General features: G+C 46.0%; 3 non-coding genes across 3 annotated transcripts; all 3 read left to right on the top strand.

The window, feature by feature from the left end:
• The first annotated feature begins 5,233 nt into the window (after positions 1 to 5,233).
• On the top strand, positions 5,234 to 5,428 carry LOC136574112 (U2 spliceosomal RNA). Its single transcript, XR_010786239.1, has one exon. It is a non-coding gene; the product is annotated as a U2 spliceosomal RNA (small nuclear RNA).
• Positions 5,429 to 13,398: 7,970 nt separating this feature from the next.
• Positions 13,399 to 13,585, top strand: LOC136574104 (U2 spliceosomal RNA). The gene has a single exon (XR_010786233.1). It is a non-coding gene; the product is annotated as a U2 spliceosomal RNA (small nuclear RNA).
• A 7,675-nt stretch (positions 13,586 to 21,260) lies between these two features.
• Positions 21,261 to 21,448, top strand: LOC136573936 (U2 spliceosomal RNA). Its single transcript, XR_010786136.1, has one exon. It is a non-coding gene; the product is annotated as a U2 spliceosomal RNA (small nuclear RNA).
• Positions 21,449 to 23,820: the final 2,372 nt, after the last annotated feature.

The raw sequence follows: 23,820 nt of genomic DNA, 5'->3' as shown, positions 1-23,820 counted from the left end.
AGGTAACTCGGGTACCCCTCTCCTTTGCCTGGCGGGATCGCCCACTTCGGTGGGCTTCACCCGCCTGCTGCCATCAGGGAGAGGGATTAGTCCCAGGGTAAACGGGTTGCGATCCCCCTGCCTCTTCTGGTCTCCGGGCCAGGAGAGGGCGCTTTACATACCACATCACAAAAGCGGTTTTGTGATATTCTCAAATACCAAAAATGGGCGAGGGCCCACACGACATACCGGCTTATGCGCGGATAAAGAACACTATACGTGTGTCTTTTTCAGATAGTGCGGACACACGTGGTCTGAAATATGTGGTTGAGGACGTGCTTAAAGGCGTTTTTAACGTACAAAAACACGAGATCCTGGCTATACAAGACTACCCGAAGCGACGGATCTACGATGTAACCTTGACAGAGACAGGCATCTTCCGGGACCTGGTCACAGCCATATCAACAAAAAAAGATCCGAAGCTGGAGGGAGTCTTGTTAGTCGAGCACGTCCTCGACATCACTAAACTCGTGGTGATTAAGATGTATTCGCCCTACACTGACGTGAAGGAAGTTGAGGACTTTCTTTTACGATACTTCAAAGCGGTCAGATGTACGGGTAAGATTATGAACGAGTTTGGCATATGGACTTCAAAATGGCGCTTCCAGACCACGTGTGTAAGTGACCCCAGTTGGCCGGGGGGAGTGATCTTACCGCCCGCGCGTTTTAAATTGGGCAAGGTGAATGGCGACCTATACTTTGCGGGAATGCCCGACTTTTGCAGGATTTGCTCAAAATACGGTCATCAAAAAGAGTCCTGTGCAAGCACTTGTAAGAAATGTGGGGGTACGGATCACGAGACGAGTAAATGCCAGAAAGGAAAAGGGTGCTATTTTTGCGGCGGTGTTGGTCACCTCTATACGTTTTGCCCCCACAGAGCACAGAGGACGGAGCAGCAAGGGCGACCCGGACCCAAAGAGCAGCCGGGGCAGCCAGATGACCAGAAAACACCCCCCCAGGGAGAGGAACCTGAGGAGATGGAGGTTGCAAGTGGACCCCCCCAAAACGAAGGCAAGGAGCAGCGGAGCATCAAGCGGAGGGTGAGTGATCGGCGGACAGGCTCTCCCTCCCGGGAAACCGGTCGAGGTAGTAGAGCCAAGGAAGCCGGTCCAGGCTCTCCCACGATGCCCGCTCAAGCGGTGCCTGAGGCGGAGGACCCTGGGGGCACGGCGGCAGCTCAAAAAAGGCGGAAAGGCTCAGGTGACAGGCTGTACTCGGAGGTGGTGCAGGGGGGAACACCGGAGATCCCGACGAAGTCGGAGGACCCGGTGAAAGTACCCCCTGCGGTGTCATCCCAGAATGCCCCGCCCCCTCCTGTCCAGGAGGGGGCACGGGGTGCCACCTCTGAGGAGGCCGAGGAAATGAGCCAAGTACCCACCCCGGCGGAGGGGAAAGAGAAGGACATGGGAGCTGGCCTGCTAGCCCCCATGGAGATTCAGGAAACAATAGAATCAATATGGGACCTCACGCAGATCCCTCTCTCGGGCACCGTCGGGGGTCCACTGAGTGAAGTAGGTTCCTCTCCAGCATCAGCGTTCACATTAGATTCGGATGCGGGGGGGTGTGAGAGTGCCAGCGAGGTCTTTGGCTTGCCCGGAGACTTCTAAAGAGAAGACCCACGTTATACCATAGTCTCCAATGGCTGCTCTGTCGGGACTCACATTTAATGTCAGAAGCATCGAGAGCCACGTGAGGAGGGTCGCCCTCTTCAGCTATCTGACTATTTTTGCTGCCTCCGTCTTTTTCCTGCAGGAGTGCGGTATCCCGCATAGGGCCCAGTACAAAAAATACCAAGAGGACTGGGTACATGGACCGTCGGTCTGGTCCGGCTCTAACGAGACCAGATCGGCGGGGGTCGCCATTCTTTTTAAAGGGAACGTTTTTATTGATGTTATTAACGAAATTTTACCAGGCAGAGTTTTATTGGTCAAAGCGTTTATTAATGGTATAAAGTGGCAGTTTTTAAATTTTTATGGGTCAACAGATAAAAATGAAAGAGCGGAGATGTTGGAGATTTTACCCTTGTTTTTAAACGATTCTGATCCTCTGATTTTAGCGGGGGATTTTAATTGTATTTTAAAGGGGGAACGCCGGCTTTCTAGCTCAGCGAGCAGAAATTACGACAAAACCTCATCTTTGTTAAAAAATGTAATTTTAGACGCCAAGCTCACTGATGCTTTTAAAACATGCAATCCCAACGCATCAGAGGAAGCCGGCGTTACCTGGAGCAACAAGATCTGCAGCTCCAGGATAGATTTTATGTTCTGCTCTTATCAAGTACTGCCTTTTAGATGTGATTCTTTTACCAACGTGTTTTCTGACCATAAGCTTTTATATTTTAAAGTTGATACAGTTTTAAAAAGAAAAACTGGAAAGAATGCCTGGAAATTTAACGTGTCCCTTTTAGAAGATCCGCAGGTTTTATCCGATTTTATCGCTTTTTATAGAAACTGCAGACGAGTGAAGGATCCCAACACTCCCACCAGCCAGTGGTGGGAGATGATGAAACAAAAAATCAAAACATTCTTCATCAAGGTTGGGATCACCAAAGCTAGAGAGAAACGTATATTTTATTCCAACCTGAACACTCGTCTGCAGACCCTGTATAAGTTCCGTGAACATGACATAGAGGTGGACCACGAGATCATCGAGGTGAAGAAAGAGATCGCCCGGTGCCTGGAGCAGAGGGGAAAGGAGATTATATTCCGTTCAAAAGTAAAACACCTGGAGGAGAACGAGACCTGCTCCAGGTACTTCTTCAAGAAGATACGTGACAAACGCACAGTCCTCGATGATCTCGGTGGCACCAAGGACGTACAGGGTATTTTAAAGAAAGTGCATGAGTTTTATGCGGATCTTTTTAATACAAAAACTGTTGACATTGATTTTATGAATGACTCGTTGAAGGAGATCACTGACGTTTTAGATCCTGGGTCTTGTGAAATTTTATTACGGGACATCACAGAACAGGAGATTTTAGACACTATCAAAAGTTTTAAACCAGGCAAGGTGCCTGGGCCCGATGGTATACCCATAGAGTTTTATGTCACCTTTTTTGGTATTTTTAAGGATGACCTCTTCTCCCTTTTTACAGAAGTTTTTATGTCTAAAGCCCTCCCGGGGTCCTGGAAGAAGGGTGACGTGTCTCTCCTATACAAAAAAGGAGACAAGACCGATATTAAAAACTGGAGACCGATCACCCTTCTGAACAGTGACTACAAAACAATGGCTAAGATATGTGCAAACCGTTTAAAGACCGTGATAAACAAAATTGTACACCCCAACCAGGTCTGTGGGGTGCCCGGGAGGGCAATATGGGAGAGTCTTAACCTCATAAAAGACTGTATAAGTGACACCAAGGCAAGGAAAGGTCAAATGGGAATTTTAACAATAGATTTCGAGAAAGCCTTTGACCGGGTGTCACATTTTTACCTTTTAAGGTTTTAGAGAGAATGGGTATACCGGAAGGTTTTTTATTGTCTCTTAAAGCGTTTTACAATAATTGCACGAGCAGAATTTTAGTAAATGGTTTTAAAACACAGGAAGTGCTTTTAAACTCCGGGGTGAAGCAGGGGTGTCCCTTGTCCCCACTACTTTTTATCTGCGCACTAGAGCCTCTTTTATGTACATTCAGACGGGACAAGCAGATCCGTGGGATCCCCCTGCCCGGCGGGGGGGGGGATCGAGGCTAAAGTAGTGGGGTACATGGACGATGTGGCAATTCTCGGAAGGGACACCCCGTCGATCCAGAAGGCTGCGAGACAGATTGAGTTTTATTGCTGCGCCTCGGGTTTTAAAGTGAATTTTAACAAAAGTAGCATTTTAAACATCGGGGACCTGCCTTTGCCAGACGTCCCCATTCCTGTGTCTGACTCGGTGCAGATTTTAGGTGTCTCCTTCAACGAGGACAACAGAGGTCTTAATAGTTGGGACTTGGTGGCACAAAAAATAAATAAGAAATTCTGTATGTGGGGTATGAGAAAGCTGACCATGGAGGGGAAAGTTTTAATAACCAAAATGGTGATTCTACCTATTTTATTATATTTGAGTTTGGTGTTCCCCCCTCCTGGGAGGGTTTTTAACAAAATCGTTAAAGCTGCTTTTACCTTTTTATGGAGTTCCAAGATGGAGAAACTTAAACGCGAGATTGTGATGAAACCAAAAATAATGGGTGGAAAAGACTTTCCCGATTTTAAAGCCTTTTTATACACCAAGTATTTTAGCATGTGCCTGGGCGCACTTTTTAAAAACCACTTCTGGTCTTATTTTTTAAGATATAACACAGGTTATTTTATGAGGCGTCACGGGTGGTTTAAAACCGTTTTAAACTCACCTTATTCTTTTAACCTGTCACCAGAATATAAGATTTTAGAAAAAATTGTGGTTTTATATGATTTTACCAGAAAAAGTGCGCAGATTTTAATGAATAGTAAATTAATGATAAAAAATATTAAAGAAAGTGGTTTTTATGTTCAAATTAGTAATTTTAATGAGAGCAAAACCAAAGAAATATGGAGAAAGATAAATAACCACATTTTTAATTCACAGAAAGACCTGGCCTGGAGCTGCGTCCATGACTGTCTTCCGTGCCGGGCATTCCAGCATCGTAGAGGATTGACCAACACCGCCGCGTGCCCAAGACCCGGATGTGGAGAAGAGGAGACAACTACCCATCTGTTATGGACTTGTTTTTTAACCAAGAGAGTATGGACTCAGATTTTACCATTAATACGAAAGATAACTGGACTGAGGAGAATAACGCTACAAGCAATATTATATGGATGTCTGGAATGCCCCACACGGTCGCAAGAAATTATGGCATGGAAGATAGTCAACTCGGTCAAAGCAGCTCTGTGGAAGGCCAGGAACATTTTAGTCTTCAAACGCGAAGTTTTATCTGTGAAAGATATTTTATCTATGGCTCTTAATGAAATGCATCAATATTATATTGTGGACAGGAAAAACTTTCCTATTTTATCAAGAAAATGGCTTTTAAGGGAATGGAACTCCATTATATAGTGCCACCAAGTGCCCTTTTATGTGTTTTTTAATGTGAATTTTAACAACATGTAATGTATGTTTTGAATGTTTTTTATGGTATGTTTTAAATATGTTCTATAATGTGTTTTTAAATGTACTATGTATGAACATTCTAACATGTCAAATGTCAAAACGTGTTGTTTAAAATAAACGCCCCCCATCTGGAGGGTTAGTCAACTTAAAAAAAAAAAAAAAATCTGTTCTTATCAGTTTAATATCTGATACGTCCCCTATCTGGGGACCATATATTAAATGGATTTTTAGAACAGGGAGCTGGAAAAAGAGCTTGCTCTGTCCACTCCATGCATTGACCTGGTATTGCAGTACCTCCAGGACCGGTGCACCCCCTTTCCTACAACCGTTTCCAAAAGCAGAAAAACAACACCGACGAGCAAGAGGTGCAGCGCAGCTGTGGCGGCGGCTGCTGCTACCACCACCACCCAAGCACTTTGATTGACACTCAGCCCGTCTGCTCGCAACATTGTATCCACTGAGCAGCTGCGTCTGCCAGAGTGTGCACAGCACAGGTACAACTGGAAGCAAAACAACACACACACCAGTTCATATGGCAGCCGCACTCTATAGTTCGTACCTACCGCTGCGCTAATAGCCAAGTTGGAAACATCGGGCAGGCACAGCGTATCCTGGCAGCCTGCGTCTGTATGCTCCACGTATTCGGGTCATGGGTGTATGTGCAGGGGGCCCGGAGCCCTAGGGGGCCCATAAAGTCTCTCTTCCCCACATTGTAAACCAATGCTATCAATGAAGCTTTATAGTTTGGGGGCCCAGTTCCAGACTTTGTACTGGGGCCCCGCAGCTTCAAGTTACACCTCCGGATCAGGATAATGCTAGGCCATTCCAACCAGCCTGTGTGTGTGACCTGCAGTCGCTGGTAGTCGAAAAGCGGCCGGCCCCGGATGCGCGCTTCAGAGTGGACAGACAGCAGCGGACCCCCAATCACACAGGCCCAAGGCTTGCTATGTAGCACGGAATACCTCATTGGACTGCAGCACTCCACGCGGGCTGAGATACACGCTCCACGTGGGATGGGCAGTATTCGTCCATGAAGATCCAGGCCAACGTTTAGAGATGGAGCAACACTCGGGGAGCAAAGAACTCCAACGAACGGACGTCTACTTTACAAGGATGTATTGCTTTATTCAATGCATGGACACAGAAACAGTTCAACCGCTCGATTACAGACCGCAGTCAATACAGTAAAGAAAGAAATGTGTCTGTTTAATGTAAACTTGCATGGAGCTCGTTTGTCAGCCACTGACTGACTGAATGCTGAAACGTGGTCTAACGTTACATGCACCACCAGGGATAAGGCCTTGCCTATAAGCATTCCCCAGCTGGCAAAAACGGAACCTCCCTGCCTATTCCTCACCATGGAAGAACGGAACCTACCTTTTTTTTTTAAAAAAAGAAAGCCACAGCAGCAGCCAACTCGATTTTGGTAGGCCGCTGTCTCCCCCTTGTGTGCTGCATAAAAAATGCACTCCACTAAAAATAACATTGATCCACGAAATAGAGCGTAGGGAGAGAATGAGGCTTCAAGATGAGCCGTCAGGCTATGATAAATTGTATCACACCTGGGCGATATGGATAGATGCCCGGAGCTCACCCCTATTTACTAGGTGGTTACAGACAGGGACATGTGAGTAACACGTTTAAACCACAATCGTAAAGAGAAACAACAATCCCGGAGCCCGCCCCCCCCCCCCCTTTTTGTTTTATTTTCTCTTTCTCCCGTGTCATAGATACCTACCATCCCTTACCACTCCCCCCCTTACCCTCCCCTCATTCCCCTGTTTGTAGACCTTATAAAATATCACAGACAAACATGATATAGTTCAACTCGAAATTGATTTATTAAGTTTCATTGTCAAAGTTAATTTTACATTGCTTTGAGATAAGGCAAAAGTTTCCCCCCCCTCCATGAAACCAATAAAACCTATATTGAATAAAATAAAAATGATGCAGTTACCGGTAGTTCTGCAGCTTCTTGGTGGAAATAAAGACCATCTCCCGTCTCCCAGCTGCAGCAGAGACTGACTGAAATGGCTGCCAAGCCCGGTATTAATGCTTCTAAATTGATGACATCACAAAGGAGTGACATCATCAGCCTTCCAAACACCTGGCTCAATTGCATACAGTATGTATGTATGTATGTATGCATGTATGTGAGTCTATCTATCTATCTATCTATCTATCTATCTATCTATCTATCTATCTTTATTAATTATGTAGAATATAGATATGGATTATTTCTAAATTACAGATTTTGTAGATATAGATTAAAGATAGATTTAAGATTGTTTGTGTGTGTATGTGTGTGTGTATATAAGTGTGTGTGTGTATATATATATATATATATATATATATATATATATAGTGTGTGTATATATATATAATGTATATATGTAAAAAAAATATAAAATCTGTAGTTATGTATGTATGTATGTATGTATGTATGTATGGCGGGAAAAAAAGGCCTGCTGTATGTTTTTAAGTTCTTCGGATGACCATGCCGCTCTAATATTCTCCTTACTAGGGTCTACTAATGCTGGCCCAGGGGAAGGCAATAAAGCCCTATGGGGCCGAAGCCAATTTCCCTTATTTTAGGTAAAAAGTTTCCATCCGTCCCTACTCGAAATGCGGCTGGCCGAAGAGATCCCTCCAACCGACCGGCCGACGCACCTTCAGAGACAAACTAGTGCTTGCTTCTAGTGTCATCGCCGGCTTAACCCTCGTTTGTAGGGAGCTGACGAGTCCTGCAGCAGCAGGCTCTGCAAGCCTAGGATGCGTGAGCTCGGTGCAAGAGGAAGGACTGAGGGTGTGAGGCTGGGCGCGGTTGAGAAGGCGTGGGGCGGGGCTATGTAAAGTTTTACAAGCTCTCCCCGCTGCCTGGGTGCATTGTGGGTGCGCCCAGAGTGCTGGCTGAGCGTGTTGCCTCAAGCCTTAGAAGTGGAGTTGGGCGGACCGGGCTACAGGTGAAACCCATTTCGGGTTATCGCTTCTCGGCCTTTTGGCTAAGATCAAGTGTACCTGGTACAGGCGGTCTTAGTCAGAAGGTAACTCGGGTACCCCTCTCCTCTGCCTGGCGGGATCGCCCACTCCGGTGGGCTTCACCCGCCTGCTGCTATCGGGGAGAGGGATTAGTCCCAGGGTAAACGGGTTGCGATCCCCCTGCCTCTTCTGGTCTCCGGGCCAGAGGAGGGCGCTACTATTGTTGAGTCACAAAGCGGTTTTGTGACTTCCCTTCTACAAACATGGGCGAAAGCCCACAAGAAATACCGGCATATGCGCGGATTAAGAACACAGTACGTGTCTCTTTTACGAATAGTGCGGATACACGTGGCCTGAGGTATGTGGTTGAGGACGTGCTACAAGGAGTATTTAATGTGCAAAAGAGAGAGATTCTAGCGATCCAAGACTACCCCAAGCGACGGATCTACGACGTCACCCTAACTGAAACTGGCATATTTCGAGATCTGGTGGCGGCCATCCCAGAGAAGAAAGATCCGAAGCTTGCGGGTGTCTTGCTGGTCGAGCACGTCCTCGACATAACTAAACTCGTGGTGATTAAGATGTACTCTCCTTACATTGACGTGAAAGAGGTTGAGGCTTTCCTATCACGATATTTTAAATCCGTCAGATGTATGGGAAAAATTATGAACGAGTTTGGCATCTGGACCTCGAAGTGGCGTTTCCAGGCCACGTGTATAAGTGACCCCAGTTGGCCGGGGGGAGTGATCTTACCGCCCGCGCGTTTTAAATTGGGCAAAGTGAATGGCGACCTGTACTTTGCGGGAATGCCCGACTTCTGCAGGGTTTGTTCAACATACGGTCACCAAAAAGAAAACTGTGCGAGTACTTGTAAGAAATGTGGGGGCACTGATCACGAGACAAGCGAGTGCAAAAAAGGCAAAGGTTGTTATTTCTGCGGCAGTGTTGGTCACCTCTACACGTTTTGCCCCCACAGAGCACAGAAGACGGAGCAGCAAGGGCGACCCGGACCGAAGGAGCAGCCAGGGCAGCCAGATGACCAAGCAGCACCCCCCCAGGGAGAGGAACCTGAGGAGATGGAGGTCTCCAGTGGACCCCCCCAGACCGGTAAGGAACAGCGGAGCATAAAGAGGAGGGTGAGTGACCGGCGGACAGGCTCTCCCTCCCGGGAAACCGGTGGAGGTGGTAGAGCCGGGGAAGCCGGTCCAGGCCCTCCCAAGATGCCCGCTCAAGCGGTGCCTGAGGTGGAGGACCCAGGGGGCACGGCGGCAGCAACACAGAAAAGGCGGAAAGGCTCGGGAGGCAGGCTCTATTCGGAGGTGGTGCAGGGGGGAACCCCGGAGATTCCGACTCAGTTGGAGGACCCTGGGGAAGTACCCCCTGCGGTGTCAGCCCAGAAGGCCCCTCCCCCTCCCTGCCAGGAGGGGGCGCGGGGTGCCACCTCCGAGGGCAGAGATACATGCGAGAGCCGAGTACCCACCCCGGCGGAGGGGTCAGATATGAGCACGGGAGCTGGCCTGCCAGCCCCCTTGGAGTTCCCAGTAGAAATAGAATCGGTATGGGACTTTACGCAAATCCCTCTCTCGGGCACCGTAGGGGGTCCACTAAGCGAGGTAGGTTCCTCTCCAGCATCGACATTTACGATGGACTCGGATGCGGGGGGGTGTGAGAGTGTCAGCGAGGTCTTTGGCTTGCCCGGGGACTTCTGAGCAGAGACCCACACATTTCCTAGTCCCCCATGGCTGCTCTATCGGGACTCACGTTCAACGTCAGAAGCATCGAGAGCCACGTGAGGAGGGTCGCCCTCTTCAACTACCTGACGATTTTCGCTGCCTCCGTCTTTTTCCTGCAGGAGTGCGGGATCCCGCATAGAGCCCAGTACAAAAAATACCAAGAGGACTGGGTACATGGACCGTCGGTCTGGTCCGGCTCTAACGAGACCAGATCGGCGGGGGTCGCCATTCTTTTTAAAGGAAACGTTTTAATTGACGTTATTAACGAAATTTTACCAGGCAGAATTTTATTGGTCAAAGCTTTTATTAACGGAGTAAAGTGGCAGTTTTTAAATTTTTATGGTGCAACAGATAAAAACACCCGAGCAGAAATGTTAGAGATTTTACCCCTCTTTTTAAACGATTCAGATCCTCTCATTTTAGCGGGAGATTTTAATTGTATTTTAAAGGGGGAACGCCGGCTTTCAAGCTCAGTGAGCAGAAATTATGATAAAACCTCAGCCTTGCTAAAAAACATCATCTCAGACGCCAAGCTCACTGATGCTTACAAAAAATGCAACCCCAGCGCATCAGAGGAAGCCGGCGTTACCTGGAGCAACAGACTGTGCAGCTCCAGGATCGATTTTATGTTCTGCTCTTACCAAGTACTGCCTTTTAGATGTGACCTTTTTACCAATGTTTTCTCGGATCATAAGCTTTTATATTTTAAAGTTGATTCAGTTTTAAAGAGAAAATCCGGTAAGAATGCCTGGAAGTTTAATGTGTCCCTTTTAGAAGATCCGCAGGTTTTATCTGATTTTATCACTTTTTATAAAGACTGCAGGCGAGTAAAAGATCCCAACACTCCCACCAGCCAGTGGTGGGAGAAGATGAAACTGAAAATAAAAACATTTTTTATTAAGGTTGGGATCGCTAAAGCTAAAGCAAAATGTACATTTTATTCTAATCTGAATACTCGCCTGCAGACCCTGTATAAGTTCAGAGAACATGACATAGAGGTGGACCACGAGATCATCGAGGTGAAGAAAGAGATCGCCCGGTGCCTGGAGCAGAGGGGAAAAGAAATTATATTCCGTTCGAAAGGGCAACATCTGGAGGAGAACGAGACCTGCTCCAGGTACTTCTTCAAGAAGATAAGAGACAAGCGGACAGTCCTCGATGATCTCGATGGCACCAAGGACATACAGGGTATTTTAAAGAAAGTGTATGGTTTTTATGCGGATCTTTTTAATACTAAACCTGTTGACATTGATTTTATGAATGACTCGTTGAAGGAGATTACCGACGTTTTAGATCCTGGTTCTCGTGAGATTTTACTAAGGGACATCACAGAACAGGAGATTTTAGACACTATTAAAAGTTTTAAACCAGGTAAGGTGCCTGGGCCCGATGGTATACCCATAGAGTTTTATGTCACCTTTTTTGGTATTTTTAAGGATGACCTTTTCTCCCTTTTTACCGAGGTTTTTATGTCTAAAGCCCTCCCGGGGTCCTGGAAGAAGGGTGACGTGTCTCTTTTATACAAGAAAGGAGACAAGACGGACATCAAGAACTGGAGACCGATCACCCTTCTGAACAGTGACTACAAAATAATGGCCAAAATATGTGCAAACCGCCTCAAGACCGTAATAAGCAAAATTGTACACCCCAACCAGGTCTGTGGGGTGCCCGGGAGGGCAATATGGGAGAATCTTAACCTGATCAAAGATTGTATTAGCGACACAAAATCAAGAAGCGGAAAAATGGCAATTTTAACCATCGACTTTGAAAAAGCCTTTGACCGCGTGTCGCATTTTTATCTTTTTAAGGTTTTAGAGAGAATGGGTATACCGGAAGGTTTTTTATTGTCTTTAAAAGCGTTTTACAACAACTGCACGAGTAGAATTTTAGTCAACGGTTTTAGGACACAGGAAGTGCTTTTAAACTCCGGGGTGAAGCAGGGGTGTCCCTTGTCCCCACTACTTTTTATATGCGCGCTAGAGCCTCTTTTATGCACCATACGGCGGGACAAGCAGATCCGTGGGATCCCCCTGCCCGGCGGCGGGGGGATCGAGGCTAAAGTAGTGGGGTACATGGACGATGTGGCAATCCTCGGAAGGGACACCCTGTCGATCCAGAAGACTATTAGACAAATTGAGTTTTATTGCTGCGCCTCGGGTTTTAAAGTCAATTTTAACAAAAGTAGTGTTTTAAAAATCGGGGACCTGCCCTTGCCAGATGTCCCCATTCCTGTGTCCGACTCGGTGCAGATTTTAGGAGTCTCCTTCAACGAGGATAACAGAGGTCTTAACAGCTGGGACTTGGTGGCACAAAAAATCAATAAGAAAATCTGTATGTGGAGCATGCGGCAGCTGACCATGGAGGGGAAGGTTTTAATCACCAAATCTGTGATTTTACCTATTTTATTATACCTGAGTTTAGTGTTTCCCCCTCCTGGCAGAGTTTTTAATAAAATTGTTAAAGCATGCTTCACATTTTTATGGAGCTCCAAGATGGAGAAACTAAGCAGGGAAATCGTGATGAAGCCGAAGGAGATGGGAGGAAAAGATTTCCCTGATTTTAAAGCCTTTTTATATACGAAGTATTTTAGTTTATGTATTGGTGCTCTTTTTAAAAACCACTATTGGTCCTATTTTATCCGGTATAACACAGGCTATTTTATGAGGAGGAACAATTGGTTCAAGACGGTTTTAAATTCCCCTTACTCTTTTAATCTACCCGGAGAATACAAGATTTTAGAGAAAATAGCGATTTTATATGATTTTACTGGCAAAAGCCCACAAGTTTTAATGAATAGTAAAGTCATTTTAAAGGATATTAAGAAAAGTGGTTTTTATGTTCAAGTAAGTAATTTTAACGAAAAACAAAGCAAGGAAACTTGGACAATGGTTAATTATTATATTTGTAATTCACAGAAAGATCTGGCCTGGAGCTGCGTCCATGACTGTCTTCCGTGCCGGGCATTCCAGCATCGTAGAGGTTTGACCAGCACTGCCGCGTGCCCAAGACCAGGATGTGCAGGAGAAGAGACGACGACCCACCTGATGTGGACCTGCTACATAACAAAGAGAATATGGACTAAGATGTTGCCGCTACTGATTAAAATAACAGGACTTAAGAGACTAACATTGGATGCCGTCCTGTATGGATGCCTGGAATGCCCCACACGGACTCAGAAAATTATGGCATGGAAGATGGTCAATTCGGTCAAAGCAGCTCTATGGAAATCCAGAAACATTTTAGTTTTTAAACATGAAATTTTAACTGTGAAGGACATTTTAGCCATTACTCTTAATGAGATGCACCAATACTTTTTAGTGGATAAGAAAAATTTCCCAGTTTTAGCGAGAAAATGGCTTTTATCAGAATGGAGCTCCATAATATGATGCCACCAAGGGCCCTTTTATGTGATATTAACTTGTTCTGTATTTTTAACATGTATTTTATGTAGACGAATGTTTTAAATGGTATGTTTTAATGTGTTGTTTAATATGTTTTAATGTACTGTTTTTAACAATTGCAAAAACGTCTATGTAAATATGTGTTGGACAAATAAAAAACGCCCCCCATATGGAGGGCTTGTCAACTTAAAAAAAAAAAAAAAAAAATCTGTTCTTATCAGTTTAATATCTGATACGTCCCCTATCTGGGGACCATATATTAAATGGATTTTTAGAACAGGGAGCTGGAAAAAGAGCTTGCTCTGTCCACTCCACGCATTGACCTGGTATTGCAGTACCTCCAGGACCGGTGCACCCCCTTTCCTACAACCGTTTCCAAAAGCAGAAAAACAACACCGACGAGCAAGAGGTGCAGCGCAGCTGTGGCGGCGGCTGCTGCTACCACCACCACCCAAGCACTTTGATTGACACTCAGCCCGTCTGCTCGCAACATTGTATCCACTGAGCAGCTGCGTCTGCCAGAGTGTGCACAGCACAGGTACAACTGGAAGCAAAACAACACACACACCAGTTCATATGGCAGCCGCACTCTATAGTTCGTACCTACCGCTGCGCTAATAGCCAAGTTGGAAACATCGGGCAGGCACAGCGTATCCTGGCAGCCTGCGTCTGTATGCTCCACGTATTCGGGTCATGGGTGTATGTGCAGGGGGCCCGGAGCCCTAGGGGGCCCATAAAGTCTCTCTTCCCCACATTGTAAACCAATGCTATCAATGAAGCTTTATAGTTTGGGGGCCCAGTTCCAGACTTTGTACTGGGGCCCCGCAGCTTCAAGTTACACCTCCGGATCAGGATAATGCTAGGCCATTCCAACCAGCCTGTGTGTGTGACCTGCAGTCGCTGGTAGTCGAAAAGCGGCCGGCCCCGGATGCGCGCTTCAGAGTGGACAGACAGCAGCGGACCCCCAATCACACAGGCCCAAGGCTTGCTATGTAGCACGGAATACCTCATTGGACTGCAGCACTCCACGCGGGCTGAGATACACGCTCCACGTGGGATGGGCAGTATTCGTCCATGAAGATCCAGGCCAACGTTTAGAGATGGAGCAACACTCGGGGAGCAAAGAACTCCAACGAACGGACGTCTACTTTACAAGGATGTATTGCTTTATTCAATGCATGGACACAGAAACAGTTCAACCGCTCGATTACAGACCGCAGTCAATACAGTAAAGAAAGAAATGTGTCTGTTTAATGTAAACTTGCATGGAGCTCGTTTGTCAGCCACTGACTGACTGAATGCTGAAACGTGGTCTAACGTTACATGCACCACCAGGGATAAGGCCTTGCCTATAAGCATTCCCCAGCTGGCAAAAACGGAACCTCCCTGCCTATTCCTCACCATGGAAGAACGGAACCTACCTTTTTTTTTAAAAAAAAGAAAGCCACAGCAGCAGCCAACTCGATTTTGGTAGGCCGCTGTCTCCCCCTTGTGTGCTGCATAAAAAATGCACTCCACTAAAAATAACATTGATCCACGAAATAGAGCGTAGGGAGAGAATGAGGCTTCAAGATGAGCCGTCAGGCTATGATAAATTGTATCACACCTGGGCGATATGGATAGATGCCCGGAGCTCACCCCTATTTACTAGGTGGTTACAGACAGGGACATGTGAGTAACACGTTTAAACCACAATCGTAAAGAGAAACAACAATCCCGGAGCCCGCCCCCCCCCCCTTTTTGTTTTATTTTCTCTTTCTCCCGTGTCATAGATACCTACCATCCCTTACCACTCCCCCCCTTACCCTCCCCTCATTCCCCTGTTTGTAGACCTTATAAAATATCACAGACAAACATGATATAGTTCAACTCGAAATTGATTTATTAAGTTTCATTGTCAAAGTTAATTTTACATTGCTTTGAGATAAGGCAAAAGTTTCCCCCCCCTCCATGAAACCAATAAAACCTATATTGAATAAAATAAAAATGATGCAGTTACCGGTAGTTCTGCAGCTTCTTGGTGGAAATAAAGACCATCTCCCGTCTCCCAGCTGCAGCAGAGACTGACTGAAATGGCTGCCAAGCCCGGTATTAATGCTTCTAAATTGATGACATCACAAAGGAGTGACATCATCAGCCTTCCAAACACCTGGCTCAATTGCATACAGTATGTATGTATGTATGTATGCATGTATGTGAGTCTATCTATCTATCTATCTATCTATCTTTATTAATTATGTAGAATATAGATATGGATTATTTCTAAATTACAGATTTTGTAGATATAGATTAAAGATAGATTTAAGATTGTTTGTGTGTGTATGTGTGTGTGTATATAAGTGTGTGTGTGTGTATATATATATATATATATATATATATATATATATATATATATATATATATATATATATAGTGTGTGTATATATATATAATGTATATATGTAAAAAAAATATAAAATCTGTAGTTATGTATGTATGTATGTATGTATGTATGTATGGCGGGAAAAAAAGGCCTGCTGTATGTTTTTAAGTTCTTCGGATGACCATGCCGCTCTAATATTCTCCTTACTAGGGTCTACTAATGCTGGCCCAGGGGAAGGCAATAAAGCCCTATGGGGCCGAAGCCAATTTCCCTTATTTTAGGTAAAAAGTTTCCATCCGTCCCTACTCGAAATGCGGCTGGCCGAAGAGATCCCTCCAACCGACCGGCCGACGCACCTTCAGAGACAAACTAGTGCTTGCTTCTAGTGTCATCGCCGGCTTAACCCTCGTTTGTAGGGAGCTGACGAGTCCTGCAGCAGCAGGCTCTGCAAGCCTAGGATGCGTGAGCTCGGTGCAAGAGGAAGGACTGAGGGTGTGAGGCTGGGCGCGGTTGAGAAGGCGTGGGGCGGGGCTATGTAAAGTTTTACAAGCTCTCCCCGCTGCCTGGGTGCATTGTGGGTGCGCCCAGAGTGCTGGCTGAGCGTGTTGCCTCAAGCCTTAGAAGTGGAGTTGGGCGGACCGGGCTACAGGTGAAACCCATTTCGGGTTATCGCTTCTCGGCCTTTTGGCTAAGATCAAGTGTAAAGCTTGGTCTGAGCTGTGGGCCGTGGGTGTGCTGGGGTTCACCCAGTGAGAAGGATCACTTTATCTGTGGTGTTACACCGACAGTTACCTTGCAGGATGTACGGCATCAAGAACACGATCCGGTTTGAGGTGGAGTCCAAGAGCAGCCTAAAGAACAACCTGGTTTACATCGTCCGGGACGTACTGTTGGAAAAAGGTGATGTACCTGTGGAGGAGATTTACAGTGTCCAGGACTTTCCCCGTCAGGGGCAATATGATGTCACTTTTTGTGATGAAGGGGCATGCCTAAACGTGTTTGAATGGCTGCGAACCCAGAGAGACACTGAGCTCCTTAACGGGGTTAAAATAACCCCTCTGTTTGGCTTGCAGGAGAGGCTGGTGACTGTGCACGTGTTTAACCCTTACACGGAAGTGGGCCTCCTTTTCAGTTTCCTTGAGCAGTATTGCGACCACGTACGAGGTGGTGAAAAACAGAAGAATATCCTAGGAATATTTAACTGTAAATATAAATTCATGGTGAGACTGAAGAGGAACCCAAGTCGTATCGGGGGAGTGATGCACCCCCCTGCCAATTTTTCCATTGCTGGCTACCGTGGCTACTTACATTATGCGGGACAGCCGACCTATTGCCGGAATTGCGAGCAGTTTGGTCACATTAAAGCGGACTGTACCAAAGGCCTTGTGTGCAGAAACTGCAAGGGCGTGGGGCACCATGCTGGCGACTGCCCTAAGCCAAAGAGGTGCGATCTTTGTGGGTCGTCTGAGCACGTGGTGAAAGATTGCCCGGCGAACGGTGGTTTTGGTGGCTGGCGGCGACCCCCTGAGGAGGGAGCAGCAGCCAGCAAGGCGAGCACGTCTGCAGGTGCGGCTGCTGCAGAACCTCGGCCATCAGCTGCAGCTAATGAGGTGTCTGTCCAGCCTGAGCAGGGAACTGCTGAGAGTATTACACCTGTTGTTCCTGTGAGAGCCAAGGCAGTGAGAGCTGCAGCTGCGTCTGTGTCTGCGGCTGCTAAAGCAGGAAAAGAGGAGGAAATTAAGAGGAAAGTGGATACCCAAAAAGTACCTGAGACGCCGCATGTTGGGAGTGCTACTCCGGAAGAGCAGGTGGTTGGGGTTATCAGACAGTTGGAGGAGATCATCGAGGAAGTGGACAGCCCCATTAACCCCTCAGGGAACATTGAGGAGTTTTCCTCCCCTGAGACAGTCCTGAGTAAGAGGGAGGGTGGAGGTGGAGGTGGTGGGCTGAATGACTCCAGTGAGGAGGAGTTTGTGGAGGTGGCTGGAAAGAACACAGCCAAAAAAAGAAGGTGCACAAAAAGTAAAGAGACGCTCATGGAGGTCAGTAACCCTTTCGAGACTTTGGCGCAAGACCTGGAGTGCTCAGGTGAGAGTGGCGAGGACTTATAAAATGAGCCACAAAGTGTCTATATAATCCTGTGTATTTAGTGGTTTAGCCACTTTAAGTGGAAGGCATATAAGTGTATGACATTTGTTAAAAGGTCTTTGCGTGAACTAAGACATTTTTCTGCAAAGGTATAACAATTATGGTTTTGAATATATGTTCCCAGAACGTGCGCGTTTTTAAATCAAAGGCCAGAAGGGCAGCAATTTTTAGTTTTTTGCATCAGAAGAATGCTGATTTATTTTGCTTGCAGGAGTGTGGTATAGACACTGATGTCAGCCCGTCAGAATGGCCTTATGGTGCTGCAGCATGGTCGGGGAGTACATATAATAAAAACGATGGAGTCGGCATACTTATTAACTCCAGAGAGTTGGCGCTACAGAGTAGCGAAATAATTGAGGCTGGAAGATGCATCTCCGCGGTGTTATTATATAGAGGTACGCAATTCCGTGTTATTAATGTGTATGCACCTGCGGAGAAGCATGAGAGGAGCGCTCTATTTAACAAAATAAAGTTTTTCATGCAAGGAAGGACACCTACCGTCCTCATAGGGGACATGAATTGTGACCTCTCAAAAAAATCGTTTGACGTGTCTGCAAAATGTTTATTTGAACTATGCTCTGATTTTCACCTGAGGGATATCCAACAGGCGTGTGGCATATCCCCTCAGCTTAATACATACCATGCGGACAGGGGTGGAGTCCACTCCAAAATTGATTATTGTTTTTTATCAGAAGGTCTATCTGCCACAAGTTATGTTCAAGAGATGGCGCTATTCTCAGATCATGAGTGTCTGTTATGTGGGGTGGAGGTAGGGAACAGTGTTGCGTGGGGGAGGGGAGTCTGGAAGCTGAACCTCAAGCTTCTGGAGGGACAGGACATAAAAAAACAATATGAAAGTCTGTATAGGAGGTGGAGGGACAGAAAGGGGGACTTTGTAAATGTCTTAGATTGGTGGGATTGGGTAAAGGGGAAAACTAAAACCTTTTTCAAGTCGGCAGGATACAAAGTAGCCAGGGAAAGGAAGGCAGAGTACGTGAGGCTTGGCAACAAACTAAGCCTGTTGATAAAATTGCGCGATAACGGAAGAGATGTGCAAGAAGACATCTTGAAAACCAGAAGAGAGATAAATAATTATCTAGTGGAAAAAGGGAAGAGCATAATGTACCGCGCTAAATTAGACAAGATGCTGCATGATGAGACATGTTCGCGGTTCTTTTTTAAAAAAGTGTTTTCTAAAAAACCTACCTTCGAAGTAATAGAGAGAGAGACAGGAGGGGAGGTGAGGGGGGAGGAGGTACATGAAGAGGTAGCATCCTTCTATGAGGACTTATATAAGGTAAAATGGAGGGATGAAGTCCTGGAGGATGACGTATTAACTACACTTGAAAACAAGTTAGGGGAGGCGGACCAAGTGTCCATCACACATGACATCACCGCTAAAGAAGTGTGGGAGGCGGTCCAGAGTATGGCCGCTAATAAAACGCCTGGTATGGATGGGTTACCGATTGAATACTATCGTATGCTGTGGAGTGTGATAGGGAAAGATGTGTGTGAAGTGTGCCAGTACATGTGGGTGAATGTGGATGTAGCTGAAAGTATGCGAGGTGGACTGGTTGTATTAATCCCCAAAAAGGGCAATCTGAAAAATTTAAAAAATTGGCGTCCGATTACGCTTCTTAATGCTGACTATAAAATTTATGCTAAAATCATTGCAAATCGGATGCGTGCGGTAGTGGAGAGCGTGGTGAGCGAGGACCAGTACTGTGCGGTGCCTGGTAGGAGGGTACATGAGAGTCTGTGTCTGGTGCGGGATTGTCTGGGTGATTGTAAGGAGCGAAAGAAGAGGGTGTATGTGGTGAGCTTGGACTTTGAAAAAGCGTATGATAGGTTGTCGCATGGGTTCTTGTTCCGAGTGTTGGTGTGTATGGGGTTCCCGGGTATGTTTGTAGAGCGAGTGAGGAGTCTGTATGAAAGGATTTATAGTAGTATGTTGGTGAATGGGAAGGTTGGAAGGAGAGTGAATGTGATGTCTGGTGTGCGTCAGGGGTGTCCGCTGTCGGCCGTGGTTTTCATCTGCGCCATGGAGCCGTTACTATGTCTAATAAGACAGGAGAAGATGGTGAGGGGGATCCACATCCCAGGTAGTGACGGCAGAGAGTTAAAGGTGTGTGCGTATATGGATGATGTGTGTGTGATGTGTGAGTCTGAGAGTGCAGTGAGGAGAGTGAAGCTGTTGGTGTCCGTGTTTTGTGGTGCGTCTGCGTTCCGTGTCAACTGGGATAAAAGTGAGTGCAAGGTGTTTGGTGAGACTGGAGTGGATGCAGATATAGGTTTAAATATTGTGTCCGGGCCAATTAAAATTCTAGGCATTAGGTTTAATAACAATTTACAGGGGGAAGAGAGCTGGGAGGAGGCAAGACAGAAGGTGGAGAACCGGTTAAATTTTTGGAAATTACGCAACCTGACTATGATGGGCAAAATCGTAATATTAAAGAGCGTAATTTTGCCCATTTTCTTATACGTGGCATTAGTTTTCCCTCCGGGATACATGGGTCAGAGGAGGCTGAACAGGGTCATGTTTCTGTTCTTCTGGGGGTCCAAAATGGAACGTCTGAGGAGGGAGGCAGTGTACAAGAGTTGGGAGAGAGGAGGGATGGGCTTTCCCAATTTAGAGACATACTTTGGATGCAACAGCGTAGTTTTCCTACTAAGCATGTTGCAAAAAACCACCAAAGGGGCGTGCATGATGAGGTATCTAGCAGGGAGATGGTTTGTACGTATGAAATGGTGCGAATACGACTTGAGGAAACCAGTTGCTTTCCAAATCCCTAAGTGGTATGAATGGACAGTATGTTTTGTGGCGAAGTTTGAGTTGGATGACTGTGAAGTGAATGTACTTAAGAATAAGCGAATGGTGAAACGAATGATTGAGAGTAAGGATGAGGTGTCTGATATTAATTCTGTTAGCAGAGTGAATGTGGAGAGAGTGTGGAAGAAAGTGCGGATGGATGGGATGAGTAATAGGCAGAGTGAGATTGTATGGCAGAGTCTGCATGGCGTGTTACCGGTGCGAGAGTTTCAGCGTGTGAGAGGTTTGGTGAGGAGTGAGAGATGTCCGAGAGAGGGGTGCGGTGGATGTGAGAATGTGGTTCATTTATTTTGGAATTGCAGCCATGCACAAAATGTGCTGCGGAGACTTGGTCCGTTATGCAAAGAAATAACAGGAGTTAATTTCATGTCCTTTGAGTTAGTTATGTTTGGTTTGGGTGTGAGAGGCAGTGTGAGAGAGAGACTGTTGTGGCTGTTTATGGCGTGCGTGAAGGAAGTGTTGTGGGATGTAAGGAATGTGTATGTGTTCAAGAGGAAGGATGTAAGTGAGAGGGACAGCGTGCGAATGGTGTTGGGGAAATTATACTTTATTTATTTATGGGACAAAAGAAAGGATGGAGTCGATGCGGAAGGAATATGGAAGGTTAAAAAATGGATACAATTAGTTGATTTGTCATGATTTGTAATGTATTTATGTTGTATAATGTGATGGATTTATTATGTTGTGAATAAATAAAAACCTTTGGTTATAAAAAAAAAAAAAAAAAAAATCTGTTCTTATCAGTTTAATATCTGATACGTCCCCTATCTGGGGACCATATATTAAATGGATTTTTAGAACAGGGAGCTGGAAAAAGAGCTTGCTCTGTCCACTCCACGCATTGACCTGGTATTGCAGTACCTCCAGGACCGGTGCACCCCCTTTCCTACAACCGTTTCCAAAAGCAGAAAAACAACACCGACGAGCAAGAGGTGCAGCGCAGCTGTGGCGGCGGCTGCTGCTACCACCACCACCCAAGCACTTTGATTGACACTCAGCCCGTCTGCTCGCAACATTGTATCCACTGAGCAGCTGCGTCTGCCAGAGTGTGCACAGCACAGGTACAACTGGAAGCAAAACAACACACACACCAGTTCATATGGCAGCCGCACTCTATAGTTCGTACCTACCGCTGCGCTAATAGCCAAGTTGGAAACATCGGGCAGGCACAGCGTATCCTGGCAGCCTGCGTCTGTATGCTCCACGTATTCGGGTCATGGGTGTATGTGCAGGGGGCCCGGAGCCCTAGGGGGCCCATAAAGTCTCTCTTCCCCACATTGTAAACCAATGCTATCAATGAAGCTTTATAGTTTGGGGGCCCAGTTCCAGACTTTGTACTGGGGCCCCGCAGCTTCAAGTTACACCTCCGGATCAGGATAATGCTAGGCCATTCCAACCAGCCTGTGTGTGTGACCTGCAGTCGCTGGTAGTCGAAAAGCGGCCGGCCCCGGATGCGCGCTTCAGAGTGGACAGACAGCAGCGGACCCCCAATCACACAGGCCCAAGGCTTGCTATGTAGCACGGAATACCTCATTGGACTGCAGCACTCCACGCGGGCTGAGATACACGCTCCACGTGGGATGGGCAGTATTCGTCCATGAAGATCCAGGCCAACGTTTAGAGATGGAGCAACACTCGGGGAGCAAAGAACTCCAACGAACGGACGTCTACTTTACAAGGATGTATTGCTTTATTCAATGCATGGACACAGAAACAGTTCAACCGCTCGATTACAGACCGCAGTCAATACAGTAAAGAAAGAAATGTGTCTGTTTAATGTAAACTTGCATGGAGCTCGTTTGTCAGCCACTGACTGACTGAATGCTGAAACGTGGTCTAACGTTACATGCACCACCAGGGATAAGGCCTTGCCTATAAGCATTCCCCAGCTGGCAAAAACGGAACCTCCCTGCCTATTCCTCACCATGGAAGAACGGAACCTACCTTTTTTTTTAAAAAAAAGAAAGCCACAGCAGCAGCCAACTCGATTTTGGTAGGCCGCTGTCTCCCCCTTGTGTGCTGCATAAAAAATGCACTCCACTAAAAATAACATTGATCCACGAAATAGAGCGTAGGGAGAGAATGAGGCTTCAAGATGAGCCGTCAGGCTATGATAAATTGTATCACACCTGGGCGATATGGATAGATGCCCGGAGCTCACCCCTATTTACTAGGTGGTTACAGACAGGGACATGTGAGTAACACGTTTAAACCACAATCGTAAAGAGAAACAACAATCCCGGAGCCCGCCCCCCCCCCCTTTTTGTTTTATTTTCTCTTTCTCCCGTGTCATAGATACCTACCATCCCTTACCACTCCCCCCCTTACCCTCCCCTCATTCCCCTGTTTGTAGACCTTATAAAATATCACAGACAAACATGATATAGTTCAACTCGAAATTGATTTATTAAGTTTCATTGTCAAAGTTAATTTTACATTGCTTTGAGATAAGGCAAAAGTTTCCCCCCCCTCCATGAAACCAATAAAACCTATATTGAATAAAATAAAAATGATGCAGTTACCGGTAGTTCTGCAGCTTCTTGGTGGAAATAAAGACCATCTCCCGTCTCCCAGCTGCAGCAGAGACTGACTGAAATGGCTGCCAAGCCCGGTATTAATGCTTCTAAATTGATGACATCACAAAGGAGTGACATCATCAGCCTTCCAAACACCTGGCTCAATTGCATACAGTATGTATGTATGTATGTATGCATGTATGTGAGTCTATCTATCTATCTATCTATCTATCTATCTTTATTAATTATGTAGAATATAGATATGGATTATTTCTAAATTACAGATTTTGTAGATATAGATTAAAGATAGATTTAAGATTGTTTGTGTGTGTATGTGTGTGTGTATATAAGTGTGTGTGTGTGTGTATATATATATATATATATATATATAGTGTGTGTATATATATATAATGTATATATGTAAAAAAAATATAAAATCTGTAGTTATGTATGTATGTATGTATGTATGTATGTATGGCGGGAAAAAAAGGCCTGCTGTATGTTTTTAAGTTCTTCGGATGACCATGCCGCTCTAATATTCTCCTTACTAGGGTCTACTAATGCTGGCCCAGGGGAAGGCAATAAAGCCCTATGGGGCCGAAGCCAATTTCCCTTATTTTAGGTAAAAAGTTTCCATCCGTCCCTACTCGAAATGCGGCTGGCCGAAGAGATCCCTCCAACCGACCGGCCGACGCACCTTCAGAGACAAACTAGTGCTTGCTTCTAGTGTCATCGCCGG

This window comes from Eleutherodactylus coqui, chromosome 7, assembly GCF_035609145.1.
Source record: "Eleutherodactylus coqui strain aEleCoq1 chromosome 7, aEleCoq1.hap1, whole genome shotgun sequence".
Lineage (NCBI taxonomy): Eukaryota > Metazoa > Chordata > Amphibia > Anura > Eleutherodactylidae > Eleutherodactylus > Eleutherodactylus coqui.
This window is presented reverse-complemented; position numbering and strand designations above follow the sequence as displayed.